Here is a 25,025-nt window from a genome sequence, read left to right as displayed (position 1 = left end):
GACTCTGTCCTCTTGTTCTGTCACTGGGTGCCTGGGAGAAGAGACCAAATCTCACCTGGCTACAACCTCCTTTCAGGTAGTTGGAGAGAGTTCCCACTGTATCTGCCCCTTTCCAACCCCACCCTGCTTTTTTTTTCCCCTTTAATCCCCCAAACCCAGAACACCTGGGTTGTGTTGGAGTCTCCTCCCACCCCAGGTGTGGCCACTTTGCCCTCCTTGCCCACTCCCCTTTATAATCGGCCCCAGGAGAGGCAGAAGCCCTAAGCTTGCCCATTTGGGCAGAGGGATCCTCCTCTCATCGTCACTGGTGAGTCCCTGTGGTGTGCACTGGGTGAATGGTGAAGGAGATCAAAGGCCGGGGGGCCTGGTGGCCCCCCGGTTAGTTAGGGCTATGCTTGATTGTTAATCTAACATCACCCTTAAGTGCTGGCTGGATGTTCTCACATGGGCTGAGCTCCTCTCAGATGCTGCCAAAACCCTGTTCTGACCTCAAATTATATTGAGCACAGCTAAAATGTCAGCTCAATCTTGTAAGAGAGAAAAGTAAATTGGAATGAAGTAGAACCAAATTATACTTTAGTAAATTTGTTTTCTGATTTTCTCCTGTGCTCATCCCTACCCCTTGGAGTTTGCCTCAGTTTATCAAACACAAAATGTGCCATTCCCATTAACAAAGATTCCTGTTCAAAGAAAATAATGGGAGTTGGTGGAATTTCTCATACAAATTTGAAGCAGACATCTTGATCCAATTTTTCCCACTGTTGATTGCAAAGGGGTTTTTGTTTGCCTTTGATGATAGCTCTTATGGGTTTTGGCCAGTACATCTCGCTGTTAAGAATCACTGATGATCTATGATTCATAGCTGAATGTCAGCTCCAACTTTGAAAACATCAATGTTCTATCCTTCAGAATCGCTCTGAACATCCCTTGGGAAGAGGAGAACTGTCTGGCCCTTCCATTTCCAGTCTGAGCAGGAAGTTCAGGGGAACAAGAAAGCTAGAATGATACTAGAATATTTGTACAAAGTTAAAGCTGAATCTGGAGTGAAATCAAGTGTATGCTTTTTTCTTTTTCTTGTTTTAATTAGGCATGTAATGCTCCTCAGAAGATGATTTTATCCTGGTGCCATTGGTCACACCTTAAGGTTGCCACAAAGCCCTCCTCTGTAATGAGAACGTGACTCCTAGTATTTTTCTCCCTTTATGGTCTGCACATCATGGAAACATCCTGTGGATTTATTGTGCTTTGAGACCACCTGAGAAGCTGGGCTTGGGAAACACAGCCAAACTCACAACTCCCCAGTGTGCTGGATTTGACGTTGAAGCTACAGCGTGCACACTGACCTATGTCATCTTCTGCTTCTGTGCCCATTCTGGCCTCACATCCTCACTTCCTGCTGCTTTTAGAGTTGTGGTTGAAAGTACAGCCCTAGCTATGAAGTGCAGAGGCAAGAAAGGCACTTTGTACTAAACACTTATTTTTTAGGCACCATATTACCCCCTATTTAGCCATGTATGACCATAAGTTACCTAAAGGAAAACATAGTCAAGGTAGTAAAGTAGTTAGCAACCCTCTTTTCTCCCTAAATTAGTTATCAGCCTGGTTTTCAGTTTTCACTCAAAGCTATATCATAGAATCAACCAGGTTGGAAGAGACCTCTGGCTCATCTGCAACAGGCTGCCAGGGGAGGTTGTGGAGTCTCCCTCTAAAAAGATATTCAGGATCCACCTGAATGCATTCCTGTGTGATCTATTGTAGGTGATCCTGCTCTGGCAGGGGGGCTGAACTGGATGAGCTTTTGAGGTCCTTTTCAGCCCCTGACATCCTATGATCTTGGGTTGAATTTTATAGCTAGATATTTTGAGGGCTTGGATTTCAGTCTTTAACAAAGACAAATATTCTCAGACTTGGGTCTTATCTTCTAATTGTGTATCTTGGCAGATTTCTGAGGCAGTTTTACCTGTTTCAACATGAAAGGGGGGGGGGGGGGAAAGGGAGGATATGTAGGAATGAATAACTCCAAAGCTGAACTTCTTTCACTGGTGGACAAGCTATCAGCCCTATGCAGTAGGAACAAGGAAATGTATGGAGTGAGATCATGATAGACTTAAATGTGCATAAAACAATAAAGCAGCAGCACACAAGGAGTTTCTCAGTGTGGCATGCTTCTATGCAAAGCTGGCCCTGAAAAGAGCTCTGCGTGGGGCTCATTAAAATTCTTCACTCACGGTCCAAAACCGGCGCAGGACACACAGTGAATAAAGTTGTACAGACATGGAAATTCAGGTTGCTTTGTTGTAATCTGATGTTTCACTCTTGAAAACCATGCTCTTGGGAGTATTCCTATTGACTTCAATAGTATAATGGAGTTCTCAGGACTAGCTAAAGCAAAGCAAACTCATCAGTCAATAAGCACAACTTCTATTCACTTCTCCTTCACTCTGCTGCCTCAGTTTGACTAAGCATATCTATTCTTTTCTGCTTTTTATTTCTTTCTTATTTAACATATGAAATGGTACAATTTTGCATGATGCTTTTTGTGTGTATATAAAGAAATAGTAAGATTTTTGGCCTCACAAATAATTTTTCACCTGAGCCAACACATTCTGCTATCTGAGTGGAGCAGTTAACTGGAACTAACATACCATAAATAGCTCCTGTACAGACCCGTAGCCTGCACTTGTGTTGCACCTTATCTTTTAGAAGGAAATCTGAGATGAAATCCTGATGCTGCCTTCTCACAGACATGGCTCTTACTGCTAGCTGAAAGGCTGTAGTGAGGAGGATGTGGGTCTGAAAGGTTTATCAAGCATTGCAACTGGCTGCTGGGGGAAGCGACTGTGGTATGAAAAAGATGCCTCAGATGAGAGCCATTCCTGATGGTTGACTTGTGTGTGCTGAACCCCAGATCTAATGGATTCTGATCTGCATCCCCTTTATGCAGCAGCAGACTGCTGTTCTGCTCTCAGGTGCCTTTGCAGTGCTCCTGTGGTGCTTGCCATTGGAATGGGCTGCCCAGGCAGGTGGTGGAGTCACCATCCCTGGAGGTGTTCAAGAAAAGCCTGGATGAGGCACTTAGTGCCATGGTCTGGTTAACTGGTTAGGGCTGGGTGCTAGGTTGGACTGGATGATCTTGGAGGTCTCTTCCAACCTCATTGATTCTATGATTCTATGTGTAAGTGAGGCATTTAAGGATGTGGTTTAGTGGTGGAGTTGGCAGTGTTAGTTTTATGACTGGACTCTTAAAAGTCTTAAAGATCCTTTTCAACCCAAATAATACTCTAATACTGGTGGGAAGTGAGGAACTGAGTTCCTGATGATTATTTTGTTCTGTTTAGGGTAAAACCTACCCTTAATTATAGTTTATATGCAGTAACATGTACAATAAAATGCTAAACTCTATACAGCACTGTTCTTTAAAGCTACTACTACTAATATCCTTAGAATTAGCATACAATAGTTACTCCAGAAAGCACAATTCCAACCTTTCTCAGGCAGCATCTCCTTCCATTAGTTTGATCTGGATGTTAGCTTGCTAAAGAACTGCAGGATCTGCTCTCATGGACCGTGGATGAAATAAATTCAACAGGATAACTCAGTAAGCAAGGAAGTCAAAAGGGATTTTTCTGTTTGCAGTGTGAGAGATGTTGACAGCAGCTAATCTTACCAGCAAGCCCTGTTGCTTCTATGTAAACCTGGTCTCCTTCAAAATGTTAGGCTGTGTTGCCAAAGAGCTTTGGCAGAGAGTGCGTTTGCCACCGCTGATCCCTTTTAATGAGGTTTGTGGGGTCATTTGAAAGCTGTAAAGCAAATTGAGACCTTGCTTTTCGTGTTTTGCCAATTTCATTATTCCTTGCCTGGTAGTTAAGAGTCATTTTGAAAAGCCTAATGGACGTTTTTATTAGGTTTCTACAGGAGTATGACTTACTTTCTTTGCCTGGTAGATTTCCATATCTGCTGTGACTAATGCAACCTCTATTGTTTTTTTGGCAAGAGGGGAGGGGAAAAAAAAATAAAGACCATTTCTTTCATTCCCCAAGGAGAGATGCTGTCAGCTACCAGACAAATAAAGACTTTGCTGTTTACCTTTCCACACAGCCCAATGACTGCACAGAGGCGACAGGCGGTTTGTAATGGCTAGAATGAAAGAACATGTAAAACAACAGCAAAAAGTAAACAATTAGCACATTTCTTCTTGTCAGCCCAGCTCTTCTTCAGTGACATGTCACCATGGAAACAAGTTAAGATCGCTTCAAGATGGCTTTTAGCATTTCAGCCAAAAATGGTCACCTTTTAGTCACTCCTTTGGGGAGACTGCTGTGTCTCTTGGATGCAGAAAAGTGAATGCCAAAGTGATTCAGAGCGCCTAGAGCACCCAGTTATTTATTGCTTGTGTGTGTATGTAGGCAGAGCTGCCACTGGAACCAAAAGGATGTTTGGGCTGAGTACAGAGTGAAGGATGGTGCTGCGAGGCGCCAGTTGTCTGAGAGAGTGATTTGCCATTGGAATGGGCTGCCCAGGGAGGTGGTGGAGGCACCGTCCTTGGAGGTCTTCAAGAAAGAACTGGATAAGGCACTTGGTGCCATGCTCTGGTTGACTGGATAGGGCTGGGTGCTAGGTTGGAGTGGATGATCTTGGAGCTCTCTTCCAACCTCACTGATTTTATGATTCTATGATTTGTGCCTGGCCTTGGGGACTGGCCTGCATGTCAGGCAGGTGTATTTCAGAGGGAAATTTCAGCTCCCTCATCTCAAGACAGCTTTGCCAGGATGACATTTCATCTCTTCCATGGAAAGGGAAGATTTTCATCATACTGAGATCCTTATCATAGAATTCTATTATAATAATATTAATAATTATTGTAATTATTAATTATATAATTATATTTAGACCTTTTCCCTTGAATTCTTCTTTCTCAGGGGAGGTGGAGAGAGCAGAATTTCATGCTTTTCTCTGTATATCTCACACATTCAAAGTTTCCAGGGGTCTGAACATATAGACATAGCTTATGCATATGTAAAAATATTAATATATATATATATGCATTTTTGAGCTTCAGAAAAATTATGCTTAATTAACAAAATCATCTTACCTGTTCTTTTATTTAAAGGCCTTGAGAATCTGTCTTGATTTGCCAGTTGTTCTGTCTCAATGCCAGAGGTTACTATTTAAATGCCAAACAATCCCATTTATTTCAGTTGTAGATCTTTCTGGACTTGTCATTTTTGCTCAACAGAATAAAACAGGCTGTGAGAGTGCCACAGGACACATTGTCAATGCCCTTGCTGAAGTCAAGCTAGAACGTATCCACTGCTCTCCCCTCAGGTATCCATCTATTTATGCCACCTTTAAAAGGCTATCAGATTGGTCAAGCAAGACTTTCTCTTGCAGAATCCATGTTGACTACCTGGGATAAACAGGAGGAAGTTCTTCACAGAGAGAGTGATTTGCCATTGGAATGGGCTGCCCAGAGAGGTGGTGGAGTCACTGTCCCTGGAGGTGTTCAAGAAAAGCCTGTGCCATAGTCTAGATGATTGGATAGGGCTGGGTGATAGGTTGGACTGGATGATCTTGGAGGTATCTTCCAACCTGGTTGATTCTATGAAACCTCTTTTTCTTTTCATGTGTGTTTACACACTCCAGAAGTTCCAGTATGCTGTGCAGGCAAGGAGTGAAACTCGCTCAAACATCATAGACTCCTCTAGGGACTAGAAACCTCTTGGTTTGTCTATCCTAACTACTCTCTTTCTTATTTCTGACTATCTAGCTCTCTGTTATAGAGTGGAATTATGATAATCCATCAGATGCTCCTTTTCTATATGTCTCTGTTAATTCCTCACCTTTAATGCCAGTAGTATTTTAACAACATTCTACTTTTATCTGTCAGAATAGCTTAATCTTATGGCAGAATGGGAGATCAGTCTGTGCTATCTGTGAGTCAGGAGTACACTTGTGTGATCCTCTGATAATTGTTTTTCTAAAGCAGTGTACCACATTCAGATTTCTTTTCCCCCTCCCTGTTATTCAGCTGCATTGATTTTGTAGAACTGACAAGTGATGAAAGAATGCATTTCATCAGCCCACTGCACCAGCCAGATTTCCCTGCCAGCTGTTTAGTTAATATCCCATGCTTTCTGTTCAGGGATCATATTTAGATTGGCAGAATATTAGTGCACTCTCATCACTATGGGACCATTAACCTACTGCTGTCATCTCTACAGTCTGGAAGAATTGTCCTGTCTTAGCTCTATGCGTTAAGCCAGTTAGGGTCCAACCTGCATTCATTCAACTGACTTACTGTAGGAACCAGAGACCAAATGACTCCATTTTCTACTCTGCAAAATGAGAATAATGACATTTTCTTATCTCCCAAAGGTGCTGCATAGACAAATACATTAAAGTACATGAGATAAGAATGGGATGGTAGGTAGAAGAGGCTTGCCTGGTGGCTCAGGAATAGATCTGAGCTTTGGATATACTTTTATTTAACTGAGAAGAGCTTTTGGAAGCAATTCAATTCAATGCAACTTCCCAAAAGAGAAGCACACAAAGGGTGTTTGGAGTCACATAGACATTTATGCAGTCTTCCTAATACCAGAACAGAGTTGTTGCATCTTCCAAAAATGTACAGTTATTTATAGAATTATTGAACATTTGGGATTGGAAGGGACCTCTAGAGACTGAGTCCAATCCCTGCTGCCAAAGCAGGATCACCTACAGCAGATCACACAGAAATGCATCCAGAACAGTCTTGAAAGTCACAGGATCACAGGGTACTAGGGGTTTGAAGGGACCCAAAGAGATCATTGAGTCAAAACCCCCTGCCACAGCAGGACCATACAACCTAGCTCAGGTCACACATTCAAACAGGCCTTGAAAGTCTCCAGAGAAGGAAACTCCACAACCTCTCTGGGGAGCCTGTTCCAGTGCTCTGGGTCCCTTACAGTAAAGAAGTTGCCCCTTGTGTCGAAGTGAAACCCTCTGTGCTGCAGCTTCCATCCATTGCTCCTTGTCCTATCCCCGGGAGCAGTGAGCAGAGCCTGTCCTCCACCCCTCCTGTCCCCCAGCCTTCAGATATCTATAAACATTGATTAAATCCCCTCTCAGTCTTCTCCAGACTAAACAGTCCCAGGTCCCTCAGCCTCTCCTTATCAGGCAATGCTCCAGTCCCCTAATCATCTTTGTAGCCCTCTGTTGGACTCCAGCAGATCCCTGTCCCTCTTAAACTGGGGAGCCCAAAGCTGAAGGCAGTAGAGATGGAGTCTCTAGAGAAGTGGCTCCACATCCTCTCTGGGCAGCCTGTTCCAGTGCTCTCTCACCCTTAGGGTAAAGTTCTTCCTCCTATTGAGGCAGAACTCCCTGTATTCCAGCTGGAATGCACTGCCCCTCATCCTACCACAGGACACTGCTGAAAAGAGACTGGCCCCATCTGTTTCACACCCACCCTTCAGATATTTATAAGCATTGATAAGATCTCCTTTCAGCCTTTTCTTTATCAGACTGAAGAGCCCCAGGTGTCACAGAGTCAGTCACAGGAAATTCTCCAGAGAAGGAGACCAAGGTCTCTCAGCCTTTCACAGACTCACAGGATGTATCTGGTTGGAAGAGGCTTTCAAGATCATGCTGTTAGCTGTTTAGGTGATTATGTTTTCAACAGACTTTCAAAGTGATGCTATGCTCAGTACAGTGCATCGTTCTCTCTTTTTACTCTTTCTGGATCTAAGGAGTTTTGCTGTGTTCAAGCACCATTAGAGCTACAAGGTTGGATTTCAAACTCTTAAGTCCTGTCATTTAGATATAGTATTGCTCCCCCCTTTGCAAGCAAAACCCCATCATTTCCTGCTACATTTCATGGAGCAAAGCTGGAGATGGATAGGTTCAGACTGGATGTGAGGAGGAAGTTGTTCAGCATGAGAGTGGTGAGAGCTTGGAATGGGTTGCCCAGGGAGGTGGTTGAGGCCCCATCCCTGGAGGCATTTAAGACCAGGCTGAATGAGGCTGTGGGCAGCCTGCTCTAGGGTAGAGTGTCCCTGGGCATGACAGGGGGGTTGGAACTGGCTGATCCTTGTGGTGCCTTCCAACTCTGACTGATTCTATGATTCTGTGAAAAAGCAGAGATATGTCTACCTTGAAAGCCTCCACACCTCTCATTGCTGTGATACCTAAATGTCTCTGAACCATTGGCACAATCTCCGCCAGGTAGTCAGTTGCAAGCCCTATTTCAAAGACAGAAACTTAAGTTGCAGTATAGGCTAATTGATTTTACCATGAAAACCAAAAACTCATCTAAAATGTGAATGGGGGATCCAGCTCTCTGCTGTCTCAACTTTGCTCCTGCCATTTAGTTATTTATTGTGCCTGTGCTCCCAATACTCTCCCAACAAGGAGATCTTTTCATTTTTGTGGATTATTTTTTTACTGCTAAATGTGGCTTTCTTTTTTTTGACAGACACCATTTAAATGCTTCAGAAAAACACAGGCACCCAGAAACAGGCAGGATTGAATAAAAAACCAGCCACCTTGCCAGCTGTCAGTAGTTACCAAACTCTGATTCCTTTAAGTCAAAAGTGTGATTGGTTTTAGAGTATTTTTATGACTGACTCGATACCTGTGGCTGCAGTTTAAGCTTTTTACAAGAGCTGATTTATCATTCAAACTCTTTTGTTGTTTTCTTGATCCATTTGGCTTTTTGAAAGCTTGTTCTGTAACAGGACTTTTTTACAGACTTATTCTGCTAGACACTTCATTGTCCCTGCTTGGTAGAAAACTCTTGCCAGGTCCAACTAAGAGAACCAAATAAAATAAACACTACTGGGAACACTTAGAGGTCAGGATTAATTTTATTCACATGTAAATGTCAATTAAAGCTTTTTTTGGTTTGATTTCCTAAAGGAAACTAAGGTATGGAAGTGCCACAAAAGGGAGAGTGGCACAGTGAGCTCCAGACCACAGGAGTTTCTCATTTGTTCTGTGTCTATTCAGCTTGGCATTATAAAATGAGCGTTTCTATCATGCCTGTTTATCTCAGATAATTGCATGCTGTTTGTCAGCTTCCTTTCAAGGATCACTGTGCCAAACTCTGTCATACAGTGGTTGCTGCTGACATGGTCAGCCCTGTGTCAAAGTTAACACCCCGTGATCACATATTCTAACAGCTTCAACTAGAAGCTAGTTAAAGTCATTTCTATTTAAAATGCAAAAACCAAATCAAGCTGTAATTATCCCAGCCAGTTATTGTTTGATGGGATTTCAGAATGGGAAAGGGAAACAGTTTGTGTACTGTCCACCTCCAACCACGTGAGCTGTATGGGCCATTGGAATGGGCTGCCCAGGGAGATGGTGGAGTCATCGTCCCTAGAGGTGTTCAAGAAAGGACTGGATGAGGTTTAGTTGACTGGCTAGGGCTGGGTGCTAGGTTGGACTGGATGATCTTGGAGGTCTCTTCCAACCTGCTTGATTCTATGATTAGGAGTGCAGAAGCCTTACACAAGCAGTGAGGTGCTAGCAGTGGTGTGGATCAGCAGTACTGTGAGCCTGCCTTTACAGACATCAGTGTGAGATAGTTTGGATAATATCTAGATCTGTACTCTTTGTAGATGTCCTGTCCCTCTGTCACAGGCTCCTTTGCAATACAGTTTCCTGTTAATGTTATTTCCATAGCAGGGTCTTCAGTGGAGTGTCCCTGAGATAAAGCCTTTTTGTTTCACTCATTTGAATCTCTCACCAGAAGCATGTGGACAAACATCTAGCACTGGTTTGTGGCACATAGCCAGGACTGAAAAGAGCACATTGTCAGAAGAAGTTCTGTAACACATTACAAGGACATACTTACCTGATTTTCCCCAGTCCAAGATAGTTCAGCTCACTCTTTGGACTGTGATGTGAGTGCCCTCTCACTCTCCTAGCTGCAAAGCTGTGCTCTGGATCAGAATCTTCCTTGGGCATCTCTGCAAGTGTCTCCCACAGCAGTGTCACCCATTATTGATTAAATACAACATCCATTCCTTTGTTCTCATTTCCCTCAGGGACAAACAAACAAAAGGAAGTACTTTTTCTCATGATGTTTAATAGAATTGTGGATCTCATTGCCACAGGATGTTGGAGAGGTCAAATATATAAATGGCTTTTAAATGCTATTAAATAAATGCACGAGGGCTGGGCCCAGCAGTGACTGTAACTTACAACTTTCTACATATAAACTTATTTCAAGAAGTTCCTAAGCTGTGGCTATCTTGGAGACTTAGGCTGTGGATATCTTGGAGCTCTGGAGAACTTATATGTGCTCTGCTCTTGCTGTTGGCCATTGTCAGGAAAAGGATTCTGCAAAAGACAACTCTTTGGTGTAAATCACTGCAGCCATTTTATATCTTTATGATCTTATATTTTTTTTATTTCTGAAGAAAAAAATTATTGCCAGTGATAAGTCTCCCAGTATGTTCACTTGCTTGTCTTCTTTAACCCACTAACTTATTTCTCAAGGGAAGCAACAGAAAAAGTTACTAAAATAATGGAATCATAGAACCAACCTGGTTGGAAGAGACCTCCAAGCTCATCCAGTGCAACCTAGCACCCAGCCCTGGCCAATCAACCAGACCATGGCACTAAGTGCCTCAGCCAGGCTTTGCTTGAACACCTGCAGGGACAGTGACTCCACCACCTCCCTGGGCAGCCCATTCCAATGCCAATCACTCTCTCTGCCAACAACTTCCTCCTAACATTCAGCCTAGACCTCCCCTGGCACAACTTGAAACTGTGTCCCCTTCTTCTGTTGCTGCTTGCCTGGCAGCAGCGCCCAACCCCACCTGGCTACAGCCTCCCTTCAGGTAGCTGTCGACAGCAATGAGCTCTGATCTGAGCCTCCTCTTCTGCAGGCTGCACACCCCCAGCTCCCACAGCCTCTCCTCACAGGGCTGTGTTTCAGGCCCCTTACCAGCTTCATTGTCCTTCTCTGAACACATTCCAGCACCTCAACATCTGTCTTGAATTAAGGAGCCCAGAACTGGACACAGCACTCAAGGTGTGGCCTGACCAGTGCTGAGCACAGGGGCAGAAGAACCTCCCTTGTCCTGCTGGCCACACTGCTCCTGAGCCACGCCAGGATGTCAACTTGTTTCATAAAATTTTCCACAGATTTCCACTGTGGATTTTTTTACTGTACCAGTCTGGTGGACCTCATGAGGTTCAACAAGACTAAATACAGAGTCCTGGGTCAGAATGACCCTCACTATTAATACAGGCTGGAGAAGGAGGTGATAGAAAGCAGCCCTGAGGAAAAGGACCTGGAGGTGCTGGTGGCTGAGAAGCTGGACATGAGCTGAGAGTGAGTGCTTGCAGCCCAGAAGACCTATCACATGTTGGGCTCCATCAAAAGAAGTGTAGCCAACAGGCTGAGAGGTGATTCTGTCACCCTGCTCTGGTGAGACTGCATCTGGAATACTCAGTGCATGAAGGAAATGCACCTGATGGAGTGGGTCCAGAGAAGGGCTGCGGAGATGGTCAGAGGGCTGGAGCACTTCCACTACATGGACAAGCTGGAAGAGTTGAGGCTGCTCAATCTAGAGAAAACAATACTCCAAGGAGACCTTATAGTGGCCTTCTAGTGTCTGAAGGGGGCCTATAAGAAAGCTGGGCAGAGGACTTTTTGCAAGGGCTTGTAGTGATAGGATAGGAAATGGCTTTAAGCTTGAGGCAGGTAGATTTAGAGTGGATATTAGGAAGAAGTTCTTTACAGTGAGGGTGGTGAGACAGTGGAACAGGGAGGTCATGGATGCCCTCTCCCTGAAGGTATTCAAGACCAGGATGGATGAAGCCCTGGACAAAGTGGTCTAGTGGAAGATGTCAAGGAGGTTGAAACTAGATGATTTTCAGTGTCCCTTTCAACCTAAACCATTCTATGAATCTATGAACCATGTAATTTCAAGTGGTAGAATGGTATTTACACTGTGAAGCTGCATGCACAGATGGAGAGAATAGTTCTTTTGTTAAGTCTTTGATTCAGATGGAAAACACCTAATCCAAATCACTCCCAGGAGACAGATAAAAGCTATATAAGCTGTGACTCTGCATTTCAATAATAGCTCCTCAACTTAAATTCCTTCTTCCATGAAATACTACCTCAGTCTCAATTTAATGGCATTAAAGTAATCTGATTTAGAGGGAAATAAATTTGTCTTTACTAAGACAGGGACAGGAGATTCCTATGTAAAAAGAGATAATGAGGTGCTGAAAGATGACACTAAATGCTTTTGCTTAAACGAGGATACATAATTAGTCAGCCAGAGAGAAAAGGAAAGTTTTAAATAGAGTATGAGAAGGAAAGCAGAGAAAGGAAATGGGGCAAGAAAGGAAATTCTATGCTCTAAGTAATGGAATGCAAACTATGTAGGATTAGTTTCATCAGAGATTGCAAAACAGCACTGGAATCAATGAGGTTGGGCATCATTTTTTGAGCAAATCTCACAGTGGTATTAATCCTGAATAGTCTACCATCATAACTTGCTAATAAAGTGTCTTGGCAGCCAACACCAGAGCAGAAACAACCTCCACATCAGCTTCTCAGTATCTTCTCTCTCTTTTGAACAAACAGCTGTTAAAAATATCTTGGATGCTATGTGCTGAACCCTGCTGCCTCAACCCAAGCTCTGGTAATGTTGCATTAGTTAAAGAGCTTGAGCTGCTCTAGGGTCTGTTTCAATAAATCTCACAAAGTGATGAGTCTTTGCACTTTGCACCCTGAGAGCAAGGGTTGTAAATGTTCTTAAATCTCCTACAAGCTTAAATACCAAGTATGTACCAGGAGAAACGTTAAGCACCAACACTCTTATGTTTTAAAACTTCTGGGGAGCCAGAGGGAAGACAGAAATTTACTCAGTCTACAACTACCTGCAGGGAGGCTGTGGCCAGGTGGGGTTGGGCTCTTCTGCCAGGTAACCAGCAACAGAACAAGGGGACACAGTCTCAAGATGTACTTAGAGGAGGTCTAGGCTGGATGTTAGGAGGGAGTTGTTGCCAGAGAGAGTGATTGGCATTAGAATGGGCTGCCCAGGGAGGTGGTGGAGTCACTGTCCCTGGAGGTGTTCAAGAAAATACTTTGCCTTATGTTCAAGGTGAGTTTGGTGAATTGGCCAGGGGGATTAGGAAGCAGATAGATTAGTTAGGCAGCAAGTTAGAGAGAGAAGTGCAGGCAGACAGAGCCAGAGAGAGCAACTCTGTTATCTATATTTGTGTTCTTGGTTTTATTCATCTCAGCAAGCCTATGAGTGCAGCCATCACCATTGTTTCCTTTTCACAGCCTAGCATCTACTTCCTCTCACTAAAATATCCCAGCTAGGCTCAAACTAGCACCATCCTGAACATATCTCCATCTGGAAGAAAAAGCAAGAGATGAAATGTCTAGCACTGCTTCGTATTATGAAGGGAAGGGGAAAGAGAGAAGAGAATGAAAATAAGAAGGGAGAAAATAAATGGGATGGGAAGGAGAAATGAAAATTTCCACAGTTGCTTTAAGGGCAGGTGGTTATCTGACATCTCTAAACTACCTCATCAGTGGAAACTATGCATTTATTAGAAGGAGGTGGTGACACATTTATGGGCTTTTTTTGAAGCTCCCCAACTTACTAATTCTGTCTCTAATCTTTGGCAGCAAACTCTCAGAGCTCAGCGATGCTATATATCACTTGAGAATATGATCCTCTATCACCAGATCATAACAGCCATGATTCAAAGACCTGCCTGAAGAGTGCATTGAGCAGTGTCACTGCTGAAGGTGAAGGGCTTAATTGCATACTTGAAATATGATAATTTGATATTTTTATTTCCCATGTTCCTTATCTAGATCATGGGAAACCAAAAACCCTCTTACACAATGGCCAGCAAATATTTGAAAGGGCTAAATGGATTCTCTGCAAAATAATGAAAGCCTTTGACATGTAAGATTTAGACCCTGTAGTCAGTTTTATTTCCACAGTCAAAACTCATGTAGGCAGTCACAAACAGATAATACCACTTCCAAGCAGACTCAACAACAGAAACCACATTATTTGGGAAAAGGAAAGCAAAGAGCTCTGTTTCATTTAAGTGATGACTGATTAAAAGTAGTTCATTTGAAACCTGTTTGTATTGGCTGTGCCTTGCTATCCTTTTCAATGCCTCTTCTATATAGAAAACAGTCATTTCTTAAAAGCAGGTGCTGAATCTCTCCTGGTCTTGAACTTTTCCCTGATGATATTGAGCGGTTTTGGTGAGCATTTCTGGTCTCAGGTTGTGTAACAGTTAGGCAGTTCCAAAGTAATCCTATCAGGTTCAAGTCCTGTTAAGCTCTGATGTTTTTGTAAGGCTAGCTAGCTCTGTCTCTGAACAAATAAAATAAATCACAGGCTTGAAGTCCAGTTTGAGTGTGTGGCTGTCTGGTTTGATTTCTTTGGAAGAAAGGCTTGCCAGAGTTGGGTGCTGTGCAACTTGTTGAGTGTATGGGGTGTGAGAACTCCTGGAATTGAAACTTTTCAAGCCAAAAGGTTATTTATCCAGAAAATACGTAAAAGTTTCTTTCTGCATCAATGCTCTGGGTATCTTCCCACTTTGATCTATGCTCAAATAAGAAATCCATGGGAAGTAGGTACAGAAACACAGTGTGGTCCTAAGCCACAGATTCAGAGAACGCTGATGCATACAGTAGTATTTTGGTGGTATGGAGGCATCTAAATGTAAGTACTGTTCAAATCTCTGATGGGCTTAGCATATTATCACCCAACCTGAGAACCCTTGAGCCAATTAGTTTTCACAATCATAGAATGATTTAGGTTGGAAAGAACCTCAAAGATTATCTAGTTCCAACCCCACACCATAGGCAGGGACACTTCCAACTAGAACAGGTTTCTCAAGGCCTCAGCCAACCTGGCCTTGAACATCTCCAGGGAGGGAGCAGCCACAGCCTCCCTGGGCAGCCTGTGCCCATGTTCCACCACCCTCACTGCAAAGAGCTTCTTCCTAACATCCATTTTGAATCTCCCCCCTGCCAGTTTAAGCCCATTACCTCTTGTCTTGTCATTACCAGACCTTGTCAATATTCCCTCCCCAGCTCTCCCGTAGCCCCCTTCAGATACTAGAAGGCCACTCCAAGGTCTCCTCAAATCCTTCTCTTCTCCAGGCTGCAGAGCCCCAGCTCTCTCAGCCTGTCCTCAGAGCAGAGCTGCTGCAATACTCTGAGTATCTTGGTGGCCTCCTCTGGACTGGCTCAAATACTTCCATGTCCTTATTGTGCTGGGGGGCTCCAGAACCATACACAGTATTATGTTCAAGACCAATTATGTCCAGAACCTGTTTTTAGAGAGTCTGTGATGCATGGCTGAACTCTGAAACTCACCATGAAATACAGTGGCACCCTTTCAATAATTTAACCACTTCATTGCTGTGAGAAGAAGCCAAATTGTATATTTATTGAATGGTTTTTGTAACATTTCTAAACAGTGTTAGGAAAAGAAACAGCTAACATCTGTATGACTGGGTTGTCACATAATCCTGCTTGAGTACTTTATTGTTGTGAACCTTGTGCTCCTCATGGCATCTATTGTGAATTCTATGATTCTATGATCTGCACTGGTCCAATCCCAGGGACAAATATAGGCTGGGTGAAGAGTATCACAGTATCATCAGGGTTGGAAGAGACCTCACAGATCATCAAGTCCAACCCTTTACCACAGAGCTCAAGGCTAGACCATGGCACCAAGTGCCACGTCCAATCTTGCCTTGAGTGGGTTGAGAGTAGCTCTAGAAGAAAGAGATTTGGGTGTATTGGTTGATGAGACACTAACATGACTCATCAGTGCACTCCTGCAGCCCAGAAAGCAAATTGTGTCCCAGGCTGCATCAAGAGGAGTGTCGCCAGCAGATCAAGAGACTTCACTCTGCCTCTTTGCTCAGGTGAAACCCCACCTTGAACACTGCATCCAATTCTAGTGTCCCTGGTTTGTTTGGCCCAGAGAAGAGAAGATGCTGAGGGGATCTTATATCTGCATTCCAGTACCTGTAGGGATCCTACAGGAAGGCTGGAGAGGGACTTTTCATAAGGATGTCCAGCAACAGGACAAGTGGAGTAGGTTATCTTAGGAAGTTCTTCAGTAGCAGGATGGTGGGACTCTGGCATAGGCTGCCCAGGGAAACTGTGGATGCCTCCTTCTTGGGAGTGTTCAAGACCATGTTGGATGAGGCCTTGAGCAGCCAAGTCTAGCTGAGAGGTGTCCCTGCCCATGGTGGTGTGGTTGGAGCAGATGATCACAAAGGTCTCTTCCAACTTAAGCCATTCCATGCTAATAATCTTCCTTCAGAAACAGGGCTAAAGAAGGCATTTGACCCATCTTAGTCGATGCTTGAGTGAAACAAACTCTTGCTTGGAAGATCTGTAGGCCTATAACTCTTCAGAGTGAGGAGGGAATAGAAGTCCTGTTTTTTACTCCCTCTTGTAATGGTGCTTTAAAGAAAACTAAACCCAGATAACTCATTGTGTTGTAAATAAGCAAATGGGGTGTAGTGAAATGGCAGTATTGATACTGAATTGTTCTAGTGCCCAGGAGCAAGGAAGTAGTAAAATACAATGGCTAAGCTGTGAATTTAAAGGAATGTCCTTGTAAAAGAGGCAAAGTGAGTGGGCTAATCCTGGCAAACTTATCAGAGTGACTCAGACTTTTTCAGTTTAAGAAAAGCAAACAAGGAGAAGAAAATTCTACCCTTTGATAAATGGAGTAAGAGTTTAGGCTCCCTCTTTCATGCCTCTCATGGCACTAAGGTATATAAAGAACTAGCTGTGGGACATCTTAATATCACAAATTCCTTAAAGTTAGTAATATTTCTTCTGTTTTCCCAGAGTATAAAACCAATGAATTATGCCAAATAACATAGAATGAAATTATTTTTAGCTCTGATTCAACAGGAGATTTACAAACAGATTAGTTGTTACCAAAGAAGTATTTACATCTGCTGTTTATGTTATGACATCTCAGATCAAAGTCAGTCTTTAGACTTTGACTTTCCATTTTCCAAGTGAAAAAAAAAAGGAACTGGGTAAAAAAAAAAAAGGCTGAAGATTCAAGCAGAGAAAACCTGTGGAATGTGAAACAGAGAATGTGTAGGATGAGGCTCAGAGGTTGGATCTGAGTAGTCTGTTCCTCATGCCCTAGATAGTGTATGTATGTATGTGTGTGTCTGAGAATCCTCCTGGTGATGGTGGAAAGACTGTGTTTATAATTAAGCCTGTCCTGGCCTCAGGCTTTGCTGAGTGTCCAGCCCTTTGCAGTACTGTGTCTAGAGTGCTTAATTCTGTGTCCCCATGGTGATACAACATTTCTGTGGCTGAAGCTAATAAAGTTAGGACTGAGTTGCAGTGGTAGAAACAAGTCAAGTAAAAGCCTAGCAGTGGAAATTCAGCCAAAATAAGGCTTCTTTCCCAACAGATGCCAAGATTTGCAAGGAAATACAGATCTTTGAGGAGCTGATTTTAACTAAGTTGAGTCTCTGAAAAGCTGATTGATGTGGATTCCTACAGTCAAAACTGCCTTACAAAAGGGGAGATCAACAGGAAAAAAACCAAAACACCTCAAAAACAAACCTCCTTTTCAACCACTGTCATAGGTGAGGTCAAGGGGATACAGTCTCAAGTTGTGCTGGGGGAAGTATAGGCTGGATGTTAGGAGGAAGTTGTTGGCAGAGAGAGTGATTGGCATTGGAATGGGCTGCCCAGGGAGGTGGTGGAGTCACCATCCCTGGAGGTGTTCAAGCAAAGCCTGGATGAGGCACTTAGTGCCATGGTCTGGTTGATTGGCCAGGGCTGGGTGCTAGGTTGGGCTGGATGAGCTTGGAGATCTCTTTCAACCTGGTTGATTCTATGATTCTATGATCGTGTTTAGATCTTTTATGGAGCTAGCTAAGAAGGAAAAAGAAGAGAGACACCTATGACTTAAGGTGATGGGTTGGACTGGATGATCTTGGAGGTCTCTTGATTCTATGGTTGATTCTATGATTCTAAGGTCATTAATGATCCAGAGCTCCTATCACAAGCAGCTCACTTGTAAAATACATCTCAGGTTAATAAGAGTCAAAGACATTTTCATTTGGTAGATATCAGAGGGAATTAATGACATAACTTGCTGGCTTTGGTTCAGTTCAACTGCCCTGACTTGTTACTGAGATCTCCATGGATGGAGACTGTCGGGTAGCAGATGCTGACATTTTCAGCCGCGTGCAAAGGTACCAGTGCCCACACATACGCACTCAACAACATCAACTTACACATGCAGGACTGAGAGGTCCTGTCTCTTTTTCAAAGGACAACCATCATAAAATATATCTGCTTGTGTCTTTGTCTAAAAGTTGCCTGGATATGGTGCCTTGGGCTCCTGTGGAGACTGATCTTGTCATCTTGGCTTAATTGATGGTCATTCTTGGGCACAGTTAAGTGAGTAGAAATTGAACAGCAGAGACAAAGTATCCTGAACTTTGGAGAAACAAACAAAATTACCAGCATGATCTTCTTTCTCATTTACATATTACTGTTGCTATTCCTTGGAAGGACTGTAAGTAAGGTACAGAAAAAAAGGACTAAACCTAAGGTTGACTGTAAGTTGGCCTTGTCTTATGAAAATATCTCAAGTCACTGTGTGGATTTAAATTCTTACAGAATGTTCTGTTCCCTTAACTGAACATTGCATTCGATTTGGATGAAAAATATTTGGATTATTTATTTATGTTGGATAAGCTGTATGAATTTAAATTTAATTTAATGACCTTACTAACTTCTCCTTTAATGGTATCAGAGTTCCACTAATATTGAGAAGCAAATCACAGAGTCATAGAATCAACCAGGTTGGAAGAGATCTCCAAGATTATCCAGTCCAATTTAGCACCCAGCCCTAGCCAATGAGCTAGACCATGGCACTAAGTGCCTCAGCCAGGCTTTATTGAACACCTCCAGGCACGGCAACTCCACCACCTCCCTAGGCAGCCCATTCCAATGCCAATCACTCTCTCTGCCAACAACTTCCTTCTAACATCCAGCCTAGACCTCCCCTGACACAACTTGTGGCTGTGTCCCCTTGTTCTATTGCTGCTTGCCTGGCAGCAGCACCCAACCCCACATGGCTACAGCCTCCCTTCAGGTAGCTGTAGACAGCAATGAGCTCTGCCCTGAGCCTCCTCTTCTGCAGGCTGCACACCCCCAGCTCCCTCATAGGGTTTGTGTTCCAGGCCCCTCACCAGCTTCATTGCCCTTCTCTGGACATGTTCCAGTACCTCAACTTCTCTCTTGAATTGAGGGGCCCAGAACTGGACACAGCACTCAAGGTGCGGCCTGAGCAGTGCTGAGCACAGAGGCAGAATAACCTCCCTTGTCCTGCTGCCCACACTGCTCCTGAGCCAGGCAATAATGTAGTTTTAGACAAAATTAGGGGGACAGCTGAAATAACTAATTTAGTCTGATCTTGAATATTAACAGATATATAACAAAGTAGAGCTGATACCTTTTTTTCAGTGATTCTGATGTTGTGTTACATGGGTTTTTTTTTCCTTTTTAGTGATGCAAACTATTTCTAGCTTAAAGAATGGACTTCAATATATTTCACATCATTATCTGTTCAGAAACCATCCAGTTTTGTTTTTAACCAAACAACAACTGTTTAAAATTCTTTTAAATCATCCTTTTTAAATCATGCCCTTTTTTCTTCAACTCTTCTTTTACATAGAATTATTCAGGCAGGATATTTACAGCAATTAAGTGTCACCCTATTATTCAGCAGTCATTATTATTAAGCAGTCATTTTGCTACCAAAGGGTAACTGTTTGCAGTATCCTGGGAATTACAGATTGGGTAAAACTCTTTGACCATAGAATCAGTCAGGGTTGGAAGGGACCACAAGGATCATCTAGTTCCAACCCCCCGGCCATGGGCAGGGACACCCTACCCTGGATCAGCGTGCCCACAGCCTCAGCCAGCCTGGCCTTAAACACCTCCAGGGATGGGGCCTCAACCACCTCCCTGGGCAACCCATTCCAGGCTCTCATGACTCATGCTCAAGAACTTCCTCCTCACATCCAGGCTGAATCTCCCCACCTCCAGCTTTGTTCCATTTCCCTTAGTCTTCTCACTTCCTGATAGCCTAAAAAGTCCCTCCCCAGCTTTTTTGGAGGCCCCCTTCAGATCCTGGAAGGCTACAATAAGGTCACCATGGAACCTCCTCTTCTCCAGCCTGGGCACCTCCAACTCTTGCAGTCTGTCCTCGTAACAGAGCTGCTGCAGCCCTCTGAGCATCCTCGTGGCCCTGCTCTGGACACACTCCAGCATCTCCACATCCCTCTTGTACTGGGGGCTCCAGAACTGTGTTCAGCAATTTGATCATGCATTTCCTTCCTTGAACATTTAGGATTATTTCCTAAAGTGTATCCCTTCAACTATTAAGTCCTCCAGAGCTAATTATGTAGTTTATATTTCCTTTTTAGTATTCATGTCAGTCTTCTCAATGAAAGCTTTACAGTTCATGCAAGAGCAGAACAGGCTTTAAATAGAAAGGGAATAAAATGAAATACCAATCTGATTAACATTTCAGGACTAAGAAAGCCATTTTATATTAAAAAAAATCTTCTTAACACTCTGGCTTTGCTAACCCTATGTTAAAAGATGGGGATTAGGAAGATCCATTGCAGTCAAAGATTCAAGCATTCTTCTTTGTGCTGGTTCAGCTGATCTGCAGTACAGCCTGTGCCAAGTCTCCACCTCTCTTAAACATAGCAATGAAATATGTCTTCTCCCAGGCAAGCAGCAACAGAACAAGGGGACACAGTCTCCAGTTGTGCCAGGGGGAGGTCTAGGCTGGATGTTAGGAGGAATTTGTTGGCAGAGAGAGTGATTGGCATTGGAATCAGCTGCCCGGGGAGGTGGTGGAGCCACCGCCCCTGGAGGTCATAGAGATGTTCAAGCAAAGCCTGGATGAGGCACTTGGTGCCATGGTCTGGTTGATTGGCCAGGGCTGGGTGCTAGGTTGGACTGGCTGAGCTTGGATGTCTCTTCCAACCTGGTTGATTCTATGATTCTATGACTCAAAGCTCTGAATACTGTAATCATTTCCACGACTGAGCTGGTTTAGATATTTATCACTTAATTATTTTAAATGTAATTGTTTATATGAAGCATCCAGGGAATAAGAAGGCTTTCATCATGTTTGAGTAATTCATGTTTATAGAATCATAGAATCAGCCAGGTTGGAAGAGACCTCCAAGCTCATCCAGTCCAACCTAGCACCCAGCCTTATCCAGTCAACCAGACCATGGCACTAAGTGCCCCAGCCAGGCTTTGCTTGAACACCTCCAGGGACAGTGCCTCCACCACCTCCCTGGGCAGCCCATTCCAATGCCAATCACTCTCTCTGACAACAACTTCCTCCTAACATCCAGCCTAGACCTCCCCTGGCACACCTTGAGACTGTGTCCCCTTGTTCTGTTGCTGCTTGCCTGGCAGAAGAGACCAATCCTCACCTGGCTACAGCCTCCCTTCAGGTAGCTGCAGACAGTAATGAGCTCTGCCCTGAGCCTCCTCTTCTCCAGGCTACGGGGATATTTATTTGCTAATAAATACAGAACAGCACTGGAGTAAGAAGCAAGTAGTAAGAAAACATTTTTCTATCAGCATTTATGTGACTTATAATTTCAGCTTCATGATGTTGGTAGTTCACACAGAGCTTACCTTCAGGAAGGCAGCATTCACTTTATATATATAAAAGGAAATTAAAGCTGCCACATGAAGGAAAATTGCTGGGACAGCATTATTTCTCAGGAGTGTCTGAGACTTCTTGTCAGACAAGCTAGCAGCCTTGTGGAAAGTTCAGAGAAGCCAGGGAGACATAAGTTCAAAGGTCATTTGCTTTTTAGCTATTCCTTGTATTTGAATGTGGTTTATAGTCGTGGCCCTTAAACAGGGACTCACACTCTTAATTTTAGCAGCAGACAAGTTATCAGTGTCAGCTTCTTTTTTACCTACATTGACTCATCTATTGTACACAATCTTTTCTGGCAGAGTGAGAGCAGAAACTGCTTCTTACAGGGTAGAGAATCCACTGTCAAATGCACAAACATGCTGTCAGCACCAGGAAAGCAGGGAATAGGCTAAACCTTTATACTGGGCTGTCTCAAGAACGATGAGCTGCAGACACCAGCAGTGCAGTCAATATCCCTTCTGCCTAACAAAAACAGAAAGAGGATTATGAATGTATTGCATTCAAGCAGGGCTGGGTGAATCCCTGGTTTGCAGTGAGTTTCTGGGAACTGGGAGGAAGGGAAAAGCTAGGCTACCTTTTGCTTACATTTTTGTCATGTCCAGAAAGAAATCCCTGGAGAATTTCAGTAGCACATCTAGAAGAATTTATTTCTATTTCTTGGAAAAGTCTTTCCCTTGTGAGAGCATGCTGGTTCACCCACATGCCAGGGAAAAGCTGTGCGACCATCCCAGATAAAAGGGAGCCTTGCAGGAGCTAACAGAGATGCTTGAAAAGGCATGGAGAGGATGGAGAATTACATTGTCAGAACTGGCTGTCAGCTTGAAGAGTCATAGAATCAACCAGATTGGGAGACCTCCACAAGATGATCCAGTCCAACTTAACACCCAGCCCTAGACAATCAACTAGACCATGGCACTAAGTGCCCCATACAGGCTTTAATTCAACACCTCCAGGCACTCCACCACCTCCTTGGGCAGCCCATTCCAATGCCAATCACTCTCTCTGACAACAACTTCCTCCTAACATCCAGCCTAGACCTCCCCTGGCACAACTTGAAACTGTGTCCTCTTGTTCTGTTGCTGGTTGCCTGGCAGAAGAGACCAACCCCACCTGGCTACAGCCTCCCTTCAGGGAGTTGTAGACAGCAATGAGCTCTGCTCTGAGCCTCCTCTTCTGCAGGCTGCACAACCCCAGCTCCCTCAGCCTCTCCCCACAGGGCTGTGCTCCAGGCCTCTCACCAGCTTCATTACCCTAAGACAAAGGAACCTTCAATTAGACCTAAGAAGAAACCTTCAATTAGACCTAAGAAGGAACCTTCAATTAGAGCAGAGTTTTGTTGCACATTTGAGTCTTGTAATCTAGTTTTATTTGACAAGTAGTAGTTCTACCTGGGAAAGTCAGGCCATTGAGATAAACAAAGCTATTGAAGTGTTCCAGCTGGGCCTCCAGTCCCACATGCCACAAGTCTGAACGTGATCATGAGGACACTTTCATGCCTTGATCTTCTTTCATGTAGCATCAGTGGACTGCAGGTCTGCTTGGAATGTGCCTTCCTCTTGGGGTGCCCTGAAAGCAGAGTTATTGCTGCTGCCTAGCTGTGAAAGATCCACTACAGGAACTGAAGAGAGACAGAAAGATAAGCTTCAAACAATCCCCCAACACCTTGACTTTTCAGAAAGTTCATCTCTCAACTGGAACTCTGCAACTTTTGCTCATTTTGCATAAGCCTTCCTGTCTTGTTCCTTTAAAATGAATCCACCTCTCTGGTGGCCACTTGCAAAGAAAGAAACAAAGTCCTTTTTTTTCCTCCTTCTATATCATCACACTGATAAAATAACCAGTGCCACTGATTCCACTGTGGTCATGCAGAAATCCAGTAAATGGATTTGTCCAGAAATATATGTGTTCCCCTTCCCTTTTCCTGCTGGGACTTTGTGGTGGCTTAAAAATTTATTGCAAGTGGAACTTGCACTTGCATTTTAGCTTTCTTTTCATGTCTGGATGCTAGCAGTTTAGTCCAAATGTAACAATGGCTAATAAATCCTATGTGCATGCTCATGCTCATGTTAACAGCATTAATTTCACAAGAAAATAATCTTGGCTAGCATGTTAATAGGTTTACAGTAAACTGACAACCTCCAATGCTTGGTTTCAGAATAGATTAGAATTGCAGGCAGCTAGTTAATATTAAACTAATAGCACTCCTGTTGGCTTTGGGAAGATAGTTTTACCTGTTCTGGAGCAGAAAGCAGTAAGAAAAATGAAGTCTCAGGGGTGAAATCCTGGCCAAATTGAGGTTAACTGCAAAACCTCCATTGACTTTAATATGTCAGGATTTCAGACTTTAAATAACCTTCCTGTGTCATCCCAGTGGAGGATCATAGCAGGGGTTTCCCACAGATAAATTCATATGTGTCCTAACCCCGCATTATCTGACCTCATGGAAATGAAACCACAGCACTACTTGAATGGAAAGAATTGGATCCAGATGACACAGTGATGAAGCAGAGAATCAGGAGTTTCCTGAACCCTACTGTTCTCCTGCATGACTCCATTGACTCCAATGCTCTGATCTCCCCCACCAGACCTTCAGATGTGGAATAAAGCTGATGCTCTTTCCATCAGCATAAGTGAAGAGTGAAAACCTGTTTTCTGAAAAAGAGAACATCTTCCTGAAAGACAACATCTGCCTGAAAAAGGAAGATTTATTCTTGACTTTGTATACCTTATGTTTGCTGTGCTCAGCCTGCAGAAGAGGAGGCTCAGGGCAGACCCCATTGCTGCCTACAGCTACCTGAAGGGAGGCTGTAGCCAGGTGGGGTTGGTCTCTTCTGCCAGGCAAGCAGCAACAGAACAAGAGGACACAGCCTCAAGTTGTGCCAGGGCAGGTCTAGACTGGATGTTAGGAGGAAGTTGTTGGCAGAGAGAGTGATTGGCATTGGAATGGGCTGCCCAGGGAGGTGGTGCAGTCACTGTCCCTGGAGGTGTTGAAGCAAAGCCTGGCTGAGGCACTTAGTGCCATGGTCTGGTTGATTGGCCAGGGCTGGGTGCTAGGGTGAAGTGAATGAGCTTGGAGGTCTCTTCCAACCTGGTTGATTCTATCATTCTATGAAATAGTTGTCATCCTGAGAAATGTTCTCCTAATTCCTGTATGTTTTACCCATGCGGTTAAACTAATGACCTGACAGTCTACATTTATGACCAGCAACTTCAGAGTTAGTCCAACAGATATTTTTCCCTTACCCCTGGGGAGATGAGCAGTACCACCTGGCC

General features: G+C 43.7%; 1 protein-coding gene and 1 long non-coding RNA gene across 2 annotated transcripts in view; both read left to right on the top strand.

Annotated features, from left to right (window-relative positions):
• ANGPT1 (angiopoietin 1) overlaps positions 1-25,025 on the top strand; it is a 194,072-nt gene that overhangs the window by 63,620 nt on the left and 105,427 nt on the right. The window lies entirely within an intron of this gene.
• Positions 224-1,628, top strand: LOC135181023 (uncharacterized). The gene is made up of 2 exons (XR_010304651.1): positions 224-307; positions 1,088-1,628. It is a non-coding gene; the product is annotated as an uncharacterized LOC135181023 (long non-coding RNA).

This window comes from Pogoniulus pusillus, chromosome 14 (genome assembly GCF_015220805.1).
Source record: "Pogoniulus pusillus isolate bPogPus1 chromosome 14, bPogPus1.pri, whole genome shotgun sequence".
Lineage (NCBI taxonomy): Eukaryota > Metazoa > Chordata > Aves > Piciformes > Lybiidae > Pogoniulus > Pogoniulus pusillus.
Note: the sequence above shows the minus strand (reverse complement) of the source record. Positions and strands in the feature narration are given on the sequence as shown.